This window comes from Schistocerca serialis, chromosome 5, assembly GCF_023864345.2.
Source record: "Schistocerca serialis cubense isolate TAMUIC-IGC-003099 chromosome 5, iqSchSeri2.2, whole genome shotgun sequence".
Taxonomy (NCBI): Eukaryota; Metazoa; Arthropoda; class Insecta; order Orthoptera; family Acrididae; genus Schistocerca; species Schistocerca serialis.
Genome location: NC_064642.1, coordinates 394,034,505 through 394,050,626, shown reverse-complemented (window position 1 = coordinate 394,050,626; position 16,122 = coordinate 394,034,505).

The following is a 16,122-nucleotide window of genomic DNA, read 5'->3' as shown; positions in this document are numbered from 1 at the left end:
TCGTTGCTGTGTCGAGGCCTTACACCTAGTAGAGTCAGAAACCAACAACACAGACAGATATGCAGGCATGGATTCTACAGTGGACAGCTCTTTAGAGGCAGGTCAGTTATTACCATAAATTTATTTCACATGCACCAATCACTGCAGGACCATTACACTACCTCTTATGCAAAAATTTCGTTGGAAATGGACCCGGTATGTCATAAAGCTTTCTGGAACTTGAAACAGGCCCTCATCCAGCCCGCATGCCTCATGACGTATGACCTCGCCAAACCCCTTATCTTGTAATCTTGGCACCTGATCCATCGATCTATGGGTTGGGGGCTGTCCTTTCACATGTGACTGACGAGGTGGAGCAACCAATTGCAATTGTGTTTAAGACTGTCTATTGCACAGTACAACTCCCATCAGATAGGTAGCAATCATATTTGATCCAAAAGAGTTTCATGATGAGGTCTATGATCGCCATTTCACATTTTTCCTTACTCCTTCTTTTCAAGACGTCGACCGATATTGCAACCAAATTGTCATGCCATCTTCAGTGGTGTGCTATGAATCTTTCAGATTATAATTATGACATTCAGTACCATTTAGCAGCTCAACTTGCAAATGCTGACATCCTCTTGTGTCTACCGCTGGGCCAGGACCCTGCCTTTGATATGGATCGCAAAATCGCTGCTGAGGTTGCTGTGGCCAACGTATCGTCGGACGTCAAGTTGTTGTGTGCCACACCGCCGAGGACCCAGTGCCTCGCAAGTTACTTCGTGTGGAGTGCGGGAGGTTGGTAGGGGCTGGGTGAAGGAGGAAGGAATAATGTGTTGTTGCGCCCACACAGCTAGCAATCATCACAGACGGTTTACGCCAGTATGGATCTCACAGGGGACAGCTCTTCAGGCGACAGACGAGGCTGGCCACGCACAGCCAGGCTTCCAGGCGGTAACCCATTCGCCGATACAGATCACTCTGCTCCTGCGGATCATTCTCCCGTGTGTGGGCCACGTGGCCGATAGTTTGACCTGGAGTACCCTGGTGCCCAGACAGTATTAAGACGGTACCCAGATTCTGCTTTACCAGTTCGCTCCGAGTGAGTTTCCCGGACCAGGCGTCGATTGCTAAAGCATTCCCACAATCAGTATCTCATCTGGAGCCGCCGCTACGACAACGACGTCGTCCACATCGGCCGTCACTTGCAGGAGCTCTCAGCTAAGGGACTACACCATTCGTGGCCTCTACACCAAAGAGGCCTGGCATCCGACAACGCGGCCAGCAGTTACACTTCGAAATATTTGTATTTAATTTTCTCGGCAATGTACTGGACTTAGACTCCTTTGCGTCACTTTGGGACTTCAGCTATCGCATGAATCTTCCAGACCTTGATTGTGGCACACATACGGTATGGACATTGGATTTTGGGACTTTTAATTTATTGTAACATTTGCAGGCACTCAGCTTTCAGGCGTTATTATTGTTCTTTCAATATTCAAGAAGTGACTTCCTTCAGTTATTGTATTCCATGATAACTCCCGTCAGAGGAAATTGTTTATGTTGTTAAAATAAACTTGACATTCATTTCATACCGGGATAATTTTCATGCGCTGCCTTTGGGGGGACATATCGCTAGTAGTTTTATCTCTTTCACTCCAAGAATCCGTACAGCCTTCTTCCTGACTTCTGCTTAATTGATCTCGAGTTCTGTTCTTGCAGGAGATCGTATAATTAATAGAAGATTCATCGCTATTATTTATTTGATTAATTTAACTATTTATTTTACTAGTCAAGATTAGGGCCTTCAGGCAGTGTCTTATATCTAAACAGACATCCTTAGTGAACAGACACTATTCTTAAATACAGCAGCGTGATATCAAAACCTTCCGTTCCCACTATAAATTATCCACGATCATAAAACAAGTGATTTTCGAAATCCACGAAACAGTTTGAGTTACTGCGATCGCGTGAACATTAGAAGATTCGAGGAGAATGAAATGTGACACGCTGACACGGATAAGGCTATACTGGGCCATGGGTACTTCTTAACTTCCAACCAGTGGCAAATGAATATGATGTCTGTGCTTACAAATACAAGGTGCATAAGCATCGCCCATGCTATGGACCAAGCATACTCTGGAGGTGAGTGAAGTTTTGTGATGGTGGGACTAGCGTTCTTCAGTTTACGTCCCCCTAACGCATAGTAAATAGGATTTAAGTCTGGGAAGCGAGAAGGCCACTCGGGACGCGTTATGTTTTCGTCTTGCATCAAAACATCCATCATTCAGCTGAGTATGGTCGGGGAACTTGATCCATCGGGTAGAACCCAGGTCAGTCTCTCTTATTCTAACCATTTATCTCGTATTGTGTCGTACTGATTTCACAATTTGTCAAATTTATTAACTTGGTGGATGGATGACCTCCATGTCACTACGGTCGTTAGTTAAGCAAAGGAAGAAAGTACCATATGTTTGTGAAAACGTAAACCTTGTGTGTATTGTATTTTATTTGGTTCTGAATCTTTTTTTCGGAGACGAAGATAAGGGATCAAAATAGCATTTATCTAAGGGCTCTTGGAAAGCCATTTAAAAACCGCATTTGGGCTGTCCGGCGTAAAGCGCACAGTTCGTTAATCCGCCACACTGGAGCAATCCGGAACGGAGGTAAACTTAAAATCTCGTGGATAAAGGTACATTTAACGGTTTACGAAATTTCCCCCTTTTCTGTTGTTGTTTCATCAAAATGTACTTATCATCTGTATATGATATGTGACTACTGTTCCACAGCGATTGAATTATCGACCCTTGTAAATAACATACTATTTGTTACTGTAAGCGGAAAATGATCCAATCGTCCGAACATGCACCCTTCCACTCTCACATACTCACACAAAAACACAAAATAGCCCTCTTTCGGCAAATTATTTTTCTACTTTTCATAGAAAACACGATGTAGTTAAAATATATTAAAGTTTCTGCGCTACTAACAAATACGTAATCAGTGCCCTTTTTTGGCACTGTAAAATGTTAATTACATTCGGAGGTATTGTAACCTAAAGTTGACGCTTGAGTACCACTCCTCCGCTGTTCGATCGTGTGTATCGGAGAGCACCGAATTACGTAGGGATCCAAAGGGAACCGTGATGGACCTTAGGTACAGAAGAGACTGGAACAGCACATTACATCCACATGCTAACACCTTTTTATTGGTCTTTTTCACTGACGCACATGTACATTACCATGAGGGGCGAGGTACACGTACACACGTGGTTTCCATTTTCAATTACGGAGTGGAATAGAGTGTGTCCCGACATGTCAGGCCAATAGATGTTCAATGTGGTGGCCATCATGTACCGTGTGTACCGTGATGTGCCTACAATCCCAGAGGATATGAAACAACGTATTGTGGCAGCCTGCGGCGACATTGCACCAGATGTACTGCGGCGTGTACGACATTCATTTCGCCAGAGATTGCAGTTGTGTGCAGCAAATGATGGCCACCACATTGAACATCTATTGGCCTGACATGTCGGCACACACTCTATTCCACTCCGTAATTGAAAACGGAAACCACGTGTGTACGTGTACCTCACCCCTCATGGTAATGTACATGTGAAAAAGACCAATAAAAAGGTGTCAGCATGTGGACGTAATGTGCTGTTCCAGTCTCTTCTGTACCTAAGGTCCATCACCGTTCCCTTTGGATCCCTACGTAATTCGGTGCTCTCGGATACACACGATCGAACAGCGGAGGAGTGGTACTCAAGCGTCAACTTTAGCTTACAATATCTCCGGATGTAATTAACATTTTACAATGCAACAAACGGCACTGATTACGTATTTGTTTATATGTTCAGATGTTCTAACAAAACTAACGGGGAAATGCAGAAGCTACAGTAAGGGTCAGTGAAGTGAAACGGAAAGAAGACAAGAACTTATGGTCAGATGAGTACAGCGTAATATCAACAGCATCAGAAAATGGTATAATTGGAGTAGGAATCCTTAGAGAGGGTGTTACTGTGAACAGTTAAGTGATGGGGTTGCTCTTATCACAACCGACAGCAAACCAACATCGACAACGATAATTCAGGTATATATGCTGACGTCACAAGCTGATGATGAAGAGATGGAGAAAGAATATGAGGATATTGAAAGGGTAATACAGTACGTAAAGGGAGATGAAAATCTAATAGTCATGGGGCACTGGAATGCAGTTGTATTGGAATGAGCAGAAAAATGGTTACAGGAGAATGTGGGCTTGGGACAAAGAATGAAAGAGGAGAAAGACTAGCTGAGTTCTGTAATAAATTTTAGTTAGTAATTGCGAATACACTGTTCAAAAATCACGAGAGGAGGAGGTATACTTGGAAAAGGTCTGGTGATACGGGAAGATTTCAGATACATTACATCATGGTCAGAAAGAGACTCCGATATCAGATACTGGATTGTAAGGCATACCCTGGAGCAGATACAGACTCAGACCGCAGTGTATTGGTGATGAAGAGTAGGCTGAAGTTTAAGAAGTTAGTCAGGAATAATGAATACGCAAAGAAGTGGGATACGGAAGTACTAAGGAATGACCAGATACGCTTGGAGTTCTCTAAGGCTATAGACACAGCAATAACGAATAACTCAGTAGGCAGTACAGATCTCAGTGAAAGTGAACAAGAACTGCAGGATGTGTTGAAGGGAATGAACATTCCAATGAGTGCAGAATATGGATTGAGTGTAAATCGAAGAAAGACGAAAGTAATGAGAAGTAGCAGAAATGAGAACAGTGAGAAACTTAACATCAGGATTGGTATCACGAACTACAGGAAGTTAAGGAATTTTACTACCTAGGCAGCAAAATAATCCAAGACGGACGAAGCAAACATGACATCGAAAGCAGAGTAGCACTGGAAAAAAGGGCATGCCTGGCAAAGAGACGTCCACTAATATCAAACATAGTCCTTAATTTGAGGAAGAAATTTCTGAGAATGTGCGTCTGGAGCACAGCATTGTATGGTGGTGAAACATGAACTGTGAGAAAACCGGAATAGAGGAGAATCGAAACATTTGAAATGTGGTGTTTCAGACGAATGTTGAAATTTAGGTGGACGATAAGGTAAGGAACGAGGAAGATTTGCACAGAATCGGAGAGGAAAGTAATATATGGAAAACATTGACAAGGGATAGCATGATAGGACGTCTGTTAAGACTACAGGGAATGATTTCCATGATACTAGAGGGAGCTTGGAGGACAAAAACTGTAGAGGAAAACAGATATTGCAATACATCCAGCAAATAATTGAGAACGTAGGTTCCATGTGCTACTCTGAGTTGAAGAAGTTGGCACAGGACAGTAATACTTGGCGGACCGCATCAAACCAGTCAAAAGACTGATGATCCGGAAAAAGAAACTGCAAACTACATGCATTGTAAAAGAATAATACATTGAACACCACCGACACACTAGCATTCAGCTGCCAAACATCAGCAGTGCCTGAACATTGTATTTCCACTGGCCTTCCCAAGGTTTAAGGTAAAGTTCAAATATTGGCCACAGCCTCAACCTGCTGGGATCCAGTACTCGAGGAATCTGCGGAAATATAATTAGCAGGTGACCTGCCCAACCGAGACGAGAGTTTCCAGTTCAACAAATCAAGGAAACCTCTCATTTCCTATCTGTGCTCTGAAATTAAATATTTATAGGCATTCATGCCATCCGTAATTACCCACAACACTCTTCGAAAGCACTGTGGCTCGCTGATTATTCGTTTGCTTTGCTTTACTTTTAGACGCATCGAGTTTAATCTGCATCCTTGTTACCAATAGTGTTTTATCTCTGAAAAATGCACGTTTCCTCCACAGTGTTTAAAGTGATTTAAAAATTTGCAAGCGTCTCATCTTGAGAATGGCTGAAAGTTTATTTTTTTGTTTATTTATTTACAACATGATCCATTACAATATTTGTAATAATACGTGCTGTATTTGTGTGTATGTGTGTAGTGTAATGTTTGTGTTGTATGATGATGATGATGATGATGATGATGAGAGAAGGGAGAGGGTGTGTGCTGGCGTAAGCTGTCGCCAGCACACCGTGAGATGTTGCATTTTCACACCGCCACATCTCGTTACATAAAACACTGATTTGAGTAACGAAAGAGGCCAAGAGTCATTTATTTGTCAATGTATAATATTTAACCACGCATTGTAATGATGTATTTTGACGATTTACAAGGGGAAATGAATCCAGCGCCACTGACGAGCCTAATTCAGCGCGCATGTAAAAACATCGATATTAAAGACAGACTCTGAAGACATTCTAATATTACAAAAAAACAAGCGCGCAACCCATCGTCCACTGCCGGACGATATCACTCTCTTTCTGTCTCCCGTATAATACGGACGCACCATTACATAGGCGTCTTTATTAGACTTGTAATTTGTTAAACCCTACAGATAAATACTGTCATTTTGTTGCATGTGAGACTAGCATGTGTGAAAAACGCAGAGTGGTTAATGAATGAACATTTCTACGTGGTTTCTAAATTTTCAAACCACTCAGGTTCTGTCATTGTTATTGACGTATGTGTTAATAAGTTATAAGTTGTTTTCACAGAGCTAACCTACTCAATCTGATGCTTAAGAATAATATTTCCTTACATCAGATGTGGCACCCGAACAGGGACTTGAATCAAAATCATCTAATCCTCTTGTTTTTAGTTTCATGTGGGACCGGAGACGGAAATTTTGTGGAAAAGAGGACGTGGAAAATATTCTGGTGACTACCAACAGAACTGTAAAATACAATTGAAGGCTGTAACTGCAGTTGCGAGTCGATGTTTCAAGACAACGCAACGTGTATAGAATCCTTTGTGTTTGCGAAAACCCCGCCTCCGTAATGCATTTTCTGACATTCAGGTGATGTGTTCATTTAAAATCCAGCTTCCCGCCAAACCCCGCTTCATTTCGTAAATTTATTCTGATTAGCTATCTCAAAAAAAGTTTCACTGCAATTTTAAAGTCAATTTTGTTAAATTGCAAAATTTTTATTGTTTTACTGTAAATGTCTGTGTATGTTCTCTTGCCGTCATTCTTGTCATTCAAATCCAAGATGGTGGAAATACAGAGTTGGTGACGGACAGCTGCGTTGTCTTCAATTGTTTACATTTAGTGGATTCCACATTCCCTCTTTCGTGTTGTGTTATTCAATTTTCATTGCCGCCAGTGACAATTGACAGTTTTAGTAACTCAGAGATAGACACCCCGTGTGAGCAGTACAGTAGGGTATCTAAAAATATTACCAGTGGTTCTATCGCGAAATCTTTGGTTGCAAACATGGTAGAAGACAAGCGAGTGGATGATTCCGCAGATGAACTTTCCGAAACAAACGCGGGTACATACCAGCTCCGCTCGCGAGTCATTTCTAACCGCCCGGAGTCCCGGCAAGGCGTGTTAAATATTGAGGACGAGGAGAGTGATTCGGACAAACATCTCAGATGAGTCAACTGGATAAACTTGACATGTGTATCGAAATGTTGCAGAGAGATAAACGTGAACGTAATGAGGAGAAGGAGCGGTACGACAAACAAGCCTTGTTATTCTCCAATTTAAAATCGGACATGGAAACTAAATTTGATTCTATGGCAAGTAACTTGAAGACAGATTTAAGAACTGACTTGAAGGCAGACTTACAAGCAGAAATAAGATCGGTAAAGGCACATGTACAAACTAAACGTGACTCAATGAATAATAATTTGAAGGCCGAATTAAAAGCGGATATTTTAAACTCGGATCACAAATAGTAACAATAACGGCAGAAATCGACTCAGTAAAAGGTAATATGAAAACCAAATTTGGTGCGGTGGAAAGCAAGATGGATTCGGCAAAGGATGAACTAAAAGAAGGTCTCAGACATGACCTAAACACAGGAAGAAATGCGGAGAGAAGAACATACTTACAGATAAGTACTGAAGGCGACACAGCTTCTTCCCAAGATCGACGATCTTCTGACAGGAACTACGTTAGTGCTAGGATATCTAATGCTCGGCTACAGAGGGAAGGATAACGATTAACTTCAGTGACATCTTCTTCTTCTCCTTCTTTTCAGGCATCAGGCGAAATTGCCTGTTACGGTATCCATCGTTGCGGAGTTTTCATCTATCTATTCTTCATTGGCACATAATTTCTAGCCTTTAAGGGGAGTCTGTCACCCTCCATTCTTTCTAGGTTTTCGTTCCACTTTCTCCTATACTCTAAAATTTTGTAATTTAGACAAAAAGTTTTTAGTTCTTCTTTAATATCTTGATTCACTTGTCTACTATTGTGTAATCTTTAACACGTCTTGGAATTTCATTTCTTGTGCCTGAATACGGGTTTGTTGTTGTTTGTTAATCACCCGTGTTTCGCTTCCCTAGAGCAATTTGGGGACTGCAAATGCTTTGTAGAATCTGATTTGATTATCTTTCCTATTTTTTTAAGGTTCCCGTTAATTGTTCCACACACCTGGCTAAATTTATTAAGCTTATTTTCTATATTTTTGCTGTAGCCGTATGTCATAGCCATATGTCACCTCACATCCTAGGTAATAAAGTAGTTTATCTGCTCTAAATCTTTTGATATACCACTGTTTTGGTTCTGATGTGTTCTTCCCCATACGTTCTTTGTCTTAGTTCTTTCTGTTGAAATCTCCGTGCCAAATTTCGCACTTACTTACTTTAGTACGTGAATTTCTTTCAGAAGGTCCTCTTCTTTATCCGCTGCATCGTCAGCATACAGTAAGTTATTAAAAGATTCCTCCTATCTGGGTACATACATTTTTGAAATTCTGTTTTCCATACATCCATTATTTCATGTCTGTACATGTTAAACGAGGTTAGGGGGAGCAGCCTTGTCGTACTCCTTTGTTACTTGGTATCGTATCAGTCTTTTTCCGTTGAGATCTAGAGTGGTAGTCGTGTTCCGACATAAAGGTCTTACTGCATTTATTAGATTTTTCAAATATCCGCGACTCGTCATTACCCTGAGCTTCTGCCTATTGACATTGTCATAAGCTTTTTAAAATCGATAAAAGCAATATGTATTTCTGTATTATACCCTCGCGTTTTGTATTATCTTCTGAAAAAGAAACTGTATAACTTCATCTGTCGTAGAGGGTAATTTCCTAAAAACCATTTGTTCCTCGTGCAATACTACTTCCGTTATGTTTTTTAAGTCTCGTGTTTAAAATATTAGCATACATCTTGTATCCTGAGTCTAGTAAAATTAATCCTCTATAGTTACTGCATAGGCTTATGTCTCCTTGCTTAAATTTTTCCATCTTCGGCACACTTGCTCTGCCAGCATTCGTTTAAGAGATATAGCAGTCGCATATGTAGCATCATTCCTCCATATATCAGCAGTACAGCATCAATACCATCTCTTCCTAAGGATTTCCTTAAGGCTCATTTTATTCTCTCAGACTGCATTTCATCTAATCACTTTCATCTGTTGTTTCAGTTTCAGTTCCTTGTGCTGTATCATCATACCATAATATTTTGCAATAATTTATCCATCCTTCTTCTTCTTCTTCTTCTTCTTCAATATTGTTTATTTGTATCCACTCTTTTTCTGTTGTGCTTAAAGTTTTTAAAACCTTATACGGCATTTGCTGTCTCCCGTGAACGTCGTTCTCAATACGGGAAATAAATCTATCGTAAAATTCTTCTTGGTGAGCCTGTCTTATTACTTATTTAGCAATATTTCTTCTCTCCTTATAGGACTGCATCCTTTTTTTTGCCACCGAGAGATTCTCTTGATACTCTGTATATCACATTTCTTTCTTAGATTTTGCCGTTCTTCTTCTTTATTAACTTTTGTTTGAAAGTTTGCTAGCTCTTTATTTAATCTTTTTTGGTAAAGATGTTTGACGCTGTCTCTTCAGGCACGTGTACTTTAGCAACGCTTTGATCTTGTTGAATACTTACTTGTTTTGTCATTTTCTTCCATTTCGCAAGAAGATTAGTAGAAAATCATCGTTTTCTATTAACTTCAATTGAAGTTTACTAAGTGTCACAAAATTCCTAGTTACTTTTTAGTTTCGTCATCGCGTTTACTAACTTTGTTGTTTGTTTGGTCTGTGGGGTGCTCAACTGCATGTTTATCGGCGTACTAATTTTGACATAAACTGAACACAGAGAGCTTCGTTATGTGTGCAGCAGCTGTGACTGTAATACGAAGAAGCTGTTGTATGTGGTATAAAACTTGTGATGCTATATTGATGCGTAAATGGATTAAGCAACGAGAGGGAATGAGTCAGCAAGTTTGAAGAGTGCTTTTAGTAATCAGACAGAAGTTTTCTGGTGACTGCTTTATTGATGAAAAGAATTTTAGTGAGATCGTGATTCAGCCTCTGTTTTACCTTACTATTTAATTCCATCTATTTACCACCATTAGAAGTTTCAGTCTTTGGAGTATCATATGTTAGTTGCCAGCAAATAAGCATGATGTGGATATATATATATATATATATATATATATATATATATATATATATATATATATATTGGACACGACATCTTGGTAGATGATTGTTGCAGTGTCTGTGTGTTTATGGGTTGCATTTTTTCATATGACTTGTCAAGCCAATGGCAGCACGGCATCTCTTGTCACAATTGTCACAAGTGTATCTGGTTGCTGAGGCAGGAGCAGTGGTAGCATTGGGAAACTTTTTCTGCCTTAATCTGTCTAACAAGCCTTCATCATGCTTCGACATTCCAGATGATATATCATCACGCCACTCTGGTCTCATGCTAGCCCGTGCCTCCCATCTGTTTGTGTCGATTCCAAAGCTCTCCCTACCGCCGTTGGATAAGCAGCTGCAGCAGAAAGTCGTATACTCCTAGCTCACTCATTTGTTACATAGTTTAATTCTTAATTTCTTTGCGTGTTTTTGGTACTTGCATTGTTTAATTTATAAATTTCGGGCGTATTATAGTATTTGAGAGTTTTAGCATCGCGTTTTAGTACCTGAATAGTGTAAATTCGCGTAGTCTCCTTCCACCGCCGAGCAGTGTCAGCAGTGCGCAAGTAGCAGCATTACTGCATTTACTAGGCAATCTTGTATTTTAATATCCGTTTAAATTTTGTCGATTTGTTTGCGCTCTCTGTAGATTAGTTCAACGTTCTTTGCAAAACAGTTTTTTAGCATGGATAGGGACTGCAACTGCTGTGTTCGGATGCAGGCTGAGTTGGCATCCCTTCGCTCCCAGCTTCAGGCAGTGTTGGCTTCGGTCACACAGCTTGAGGCTGTTGCCAATGGGCATCACTGTGGGGGTCCGGATGGGGGTTTGTCGGGGACGGCCAGCTCGTCCCACGCATCCCCCGATCGGACTACGACTGTGGTTGCCCGGGATACCGCCCGCATTGAGGCTGATTCCTCACCTGTGGTAGAGTGGGAGGTCGTCTCAAGGTGTCGCAGGGGGCGAAAGACATTCCGGAGGGCCGAACGGAAGGCCTCTCCAGTTTATCTGACGAACCGGTTTCAGGCTCTGTCTCAGGCTGATACTGATCTTCGGCCTAACATGGCTGCTTGTCCTGTTCCAGAGGTTGCCCCTCAGACTGCAAGATCCGGGCGGTCGCAGAGGGTGGGCTTACTGGTAGTTGGGAGCTCCAACGTCAGGCGCGTAATGGGGCCCCTTAGGGAAATGGCAGCAAGAGAGGGGAAGAAAACCAATGTGCACTCCGTGTGCGTACCGGGGGGAGTCATTCCAGATGTGGAAAGGGTCCTTCCGGATGCCATGAAGGGTACAGGGTGCACCCATCTGCAGGTGGTCGCTCATGTCGGCACCAATGATGTGTGTCGCTATGGATCGGAGGAAATCCTCTCTGGCTTCCGGCGGCTATCTGATTTGGTGAAGACTGCCAGTCTCGCTAGCGGGATGAAAGCAGAGCTCACCATCTGCAGCATCGTCGACAGGACTGACTGCGAACCTTTGGTACAGAGCCGAGTGGAGGGTCTGAATCAGAGGCTGAGACGGTTCTGCGATCGTGTGGGCTGCAGATTCCTCGACTTGCGCCATAGGGTGGTGGGGTTTCGGGTTCCGCTGGATAGGTCAGGAGTCCACTACACGCAACAAGCGGCTACACGGGTAGCAGGGGTTGTGTGGCGTGGGCTGGGCGGTTTTTTTAGGTTAGATGGCCTTGGGCAAGTACAGAAAGGGCAACAGCCTCAACGGGTGCGGGGCAAAGTCAGGACATGCGGGGACCAAGCAGCAATCGGTACTGTAATTGTGAACTGTCGATGCTGCGTTGGTAAAGTACCAGAACTTCAAGCGCTGATAGAAAGCACCGAAGCTGAAATCGTTATAGGTACAGAAAGCTGGCTTAAGCCAGAGATAAATTCTGTAGAAATTTTTACAAAGGCACAAACGGTGTTTAGAAAGGATAGATTGCATGCAACCGGTGGTGGAGTGTTCGTCGCTGTTAGTAGTAGTTGATCCTGTAGTGAAGTAGAAGTGGATAGTTCCTGTGAATTATTATGTGTGGAGGTCACACTCAACAACCAAGCTAGGTTAATAATTGGCTCTTTTTACCGACCTCCCGACTCAGCAGCATTAGTGGCAGAACAACTGAGAGAAAATTTGGAATCCATTTCACATAAATTTTCTCAGCATGTTATAGTCTTAGGTGGAGATTTCAATTTACCAGATATGGACTGGGACACTCAGATGTTCAGGACGGGTGGTAGGGACAGAGCATCGAGTGACATTATACTGAGTGCACTATCCGAAAATTACCTCGAGCAATTAAACAGAGAACCGACTCGTGGAGATAACATCTTGGACCTACTGATAACAAACAGACCCGAACTTTTCGACTCTTTAAGTGCAGAACAGGGAATCAGTGATCATAAGGCCGTTGCAGCATCCCTGAATATGGAAGTTAATAGGAATATAAAAAAAGGGAGGAAGGTTTATCTGTTTAGCAAGAGTAATAGAAGGCAGATTTCAGACTACCTAACAGATCAAAACGAAAATTTCTGTTCCGACACTGACAATGTTGAGCGTTTATGGAAAAAATTCAAGGCAATCGTAAAATGCGTTTTAGACAGGTACGTGCCGAGTAAAACTGTGAGGGACGGGAAAAACCCACCGTGGTACAACAACAAAGTTAGGAAACTACTGCGAAAGCAAAGAGAGCTTCACTCCAAGTTTAAACGCAGCCAAAACCTCTCAGACAAACAGAAGCTAAACGATGTCAAAGTTAGCGTAAGGAGGGCTATGCGTGAAGCGTTCAGTGAATTTGAAAGTAAAATTCTATGTACCGACTTGACAGAAAATCCTAGGAAGTTCTGGTCTTACGTTAAATCAGTAAGTGGCTCGAAACAGCATATCCAGACACTCCGGGATGATGATGGCATTGAAACAGAGGATGACACGCGTAAAGCTGAAATACTAAACACCTTTTTCCAAAGCTGTTTCACAGAGGAAGACCGCACTGCAGTTCCTTCTCTAAATCCTCGCACAAACGAAAAAATGGCTGACATCGAAATAAGTGTCCAAGGAATAGAAAAGCAACTGGAATCACTCAATAGAGGAAAGTCCACTGGACCTGACGGGATACCAATTCGATTCTACACAGAGTACGCGAAAGAACTTGCCCCCCTTCTAACAGCCGTGTACCGCAAGTCTCTAGAGGAACGGAGTGTTCCAAATGATTGGAAAAGAGCACAGGTAGTCCCAGTCTTCAAGAAGGGTCGTCGAGCAGATGCGCAAAACTATAGACCTATATCTCTGACGTCGATCTGTTACAGAATTTTAGAACATGCTTTTTGCTCGAGTATCATGTCGTTTTTGGAAACCCAGAATCTACTATGTAGGAATCAACATGGATTCAGGAAACAGCGATCGTGTGAGACCCAACTCGCTTTATTTGTTCATGAGACCCAGAAAATATTAGATACAGGCTCCAGGTAGATGCTATTTTTCTTGACTTCCGGAATTCGTTCGATACAGTTCCGCACTGTCGCCTGATAAACAAAGTAAGAGCCTACGGAATATCAGACCAGCTGTGTGGCTGGATTGAAGAGTTTTTAGCAAACAGAACACAGCATGTTGTTATCAATGGAGAGACGTCTACAGACGTTAAAGTAACCTCTGGCGTGCCACAGGGGAGTGTTATGGGACCATTGCTTTTCACAATATATATAAATGACCTAGTAGATAGTGTCGGAAGTTCCATGCGGCTTTTCGCGGATGATGATGTAGTATACAGAGAAGTTGCAGCATTAGAAAATTGTAGCGAAATGCAGGAAGATCTGCAGCGGATAGGCACTTGGTGCAGGGAGTGGCAACTGTCCCTTAACATAGACAAATGTAATGTATTGCGAATACATAGAAAGAAGGATCCTTTATTGTATGATTATATGATAGCGGAACAAACACTGGTAGCAGTTACTTCTGTAAAATATCTGGGAGTATGCGTGCGGAACGATTTGAAGTGGAATGTTCATATAAAATTAATTGTTGGTAAGGCGGGTACCAGGTTGAGATTCATTGGGAGAGTGCTTAGAAAATGTAGTCCATCAACAAAGGAGGTGGCTCACAAAACACTCGTTCGACCTATACTTGAGTATTGCTCATCAGTGTGGGATCCGTACCAGATCGGTTTGACGGAGGAGATAGAGAAGATCCAAAGAAGAGCGGCGCGTTTCGTCACAGTGTGATAGCGTTACGGAGATGTTTAATAAACTCAAGTGGCAGACTCTGCAAGAGAGGTGCTCTGCATCGCGGTGTAGATTGCTCGCCAGGTTTCGAGAGGTTGCGTTTCTGGATGAGGTATCGAATATATTGCTTCCCCCTACTTATACCTCCCGAGAAGATCACGAATGTAAAATTGGAGAGATTAGAGCGCGCACAGAGGCTTTCAGACAGTCGTTCTTCCCGCGAACCATACGCGACTGGAACAGGAAAGGGAGGTAATGACAGTGGCACGTAAAGTGCCCTCCGCCACACACCATTGGGTGGCTTGCGGAGTATAAATGTAGATGTAGATGAAGATGAAGCCTAACTTTAAATTGTTGCATACAGCACATGTCTTCCACTTTCTGCAACAATTCTTCTTCTTTGTCGTCATTTCGGAGTAAACATCATTGGACTCATTCACCTATTTAGCCTTGTGTGCAAATTTTATTTGCATATAAACTTCTTTTTTGGACTTCTTGAGTGCCGAGGCTCCTTTTTCTCATATATGATCTTATTTTCACAACTACGCCAATGGTTATGAAACAATTAATACTAATGCTGTACACTTTGTCTCATTAAAACAGCGCCAACAGTAAGAGTACAAGAGAAACCCCCTGCTAAGCGAAGAGGAGAGGGCAGATAGGTGGAAAGATTTCATTGAAGGCTCAACGAGGAGGAGGACTGACGAATGACGTAATAGAAGAAAAAATAGGGAGTCGATATGGAAGATATAGGGAATCCAGTGTTAGTGTTCAGTAGAGCTTTGGAAGGCTTGCGATCAAAAAGGACAAAGTGATAGATAATGTTCATTCGGAGTTTCTAATTTCACTAAGGAAAACGACAAACACACGACTATTGAGATTGACATGCAAAATCTATGAGGCTGGAGACATAGCAGACTTTCGCTTAAGTATCATACACACAATAGTGAAGATAAGAAGGGCAAATAAATGTAAGAACTATCGGACAGTCAGTTTATGTCATGTATCGAAGTTACTGACAAGAATAATACACAGAAGAATGGGAACTAAAATGGAGGATCTGTTATACGATAGGGTTTGGCTTTCGGATAGGTGGTCAGCTGTTGGTGCTAGCGCTGGTGAGGTCCCCTACTACGGCAAATCACACTCCTACTACGAAATTGCCACTCATAGCACAACGGCAAGATGGGGAGCATTGAACTGTCACAACGAGCATACGGTCATGATCCGGGCATTGTGGGTATCGGCAGACGAGTCTTCATGTTTGGTGTCGCGCTGTGGATGGTAGGCCTACGCCGGCCGAGCTTCATCTACATCACACCCCGCAAGCCCCTATTGATGTGTGGCGGAGGGTACTTTTTGTATCACTAACTGAGCCCTCCAACCCCGTTTCACTCGCGAATAGCGCATGGGAAAAATGATTGTCGGTAAGCCTCTGAAATGCCTCTA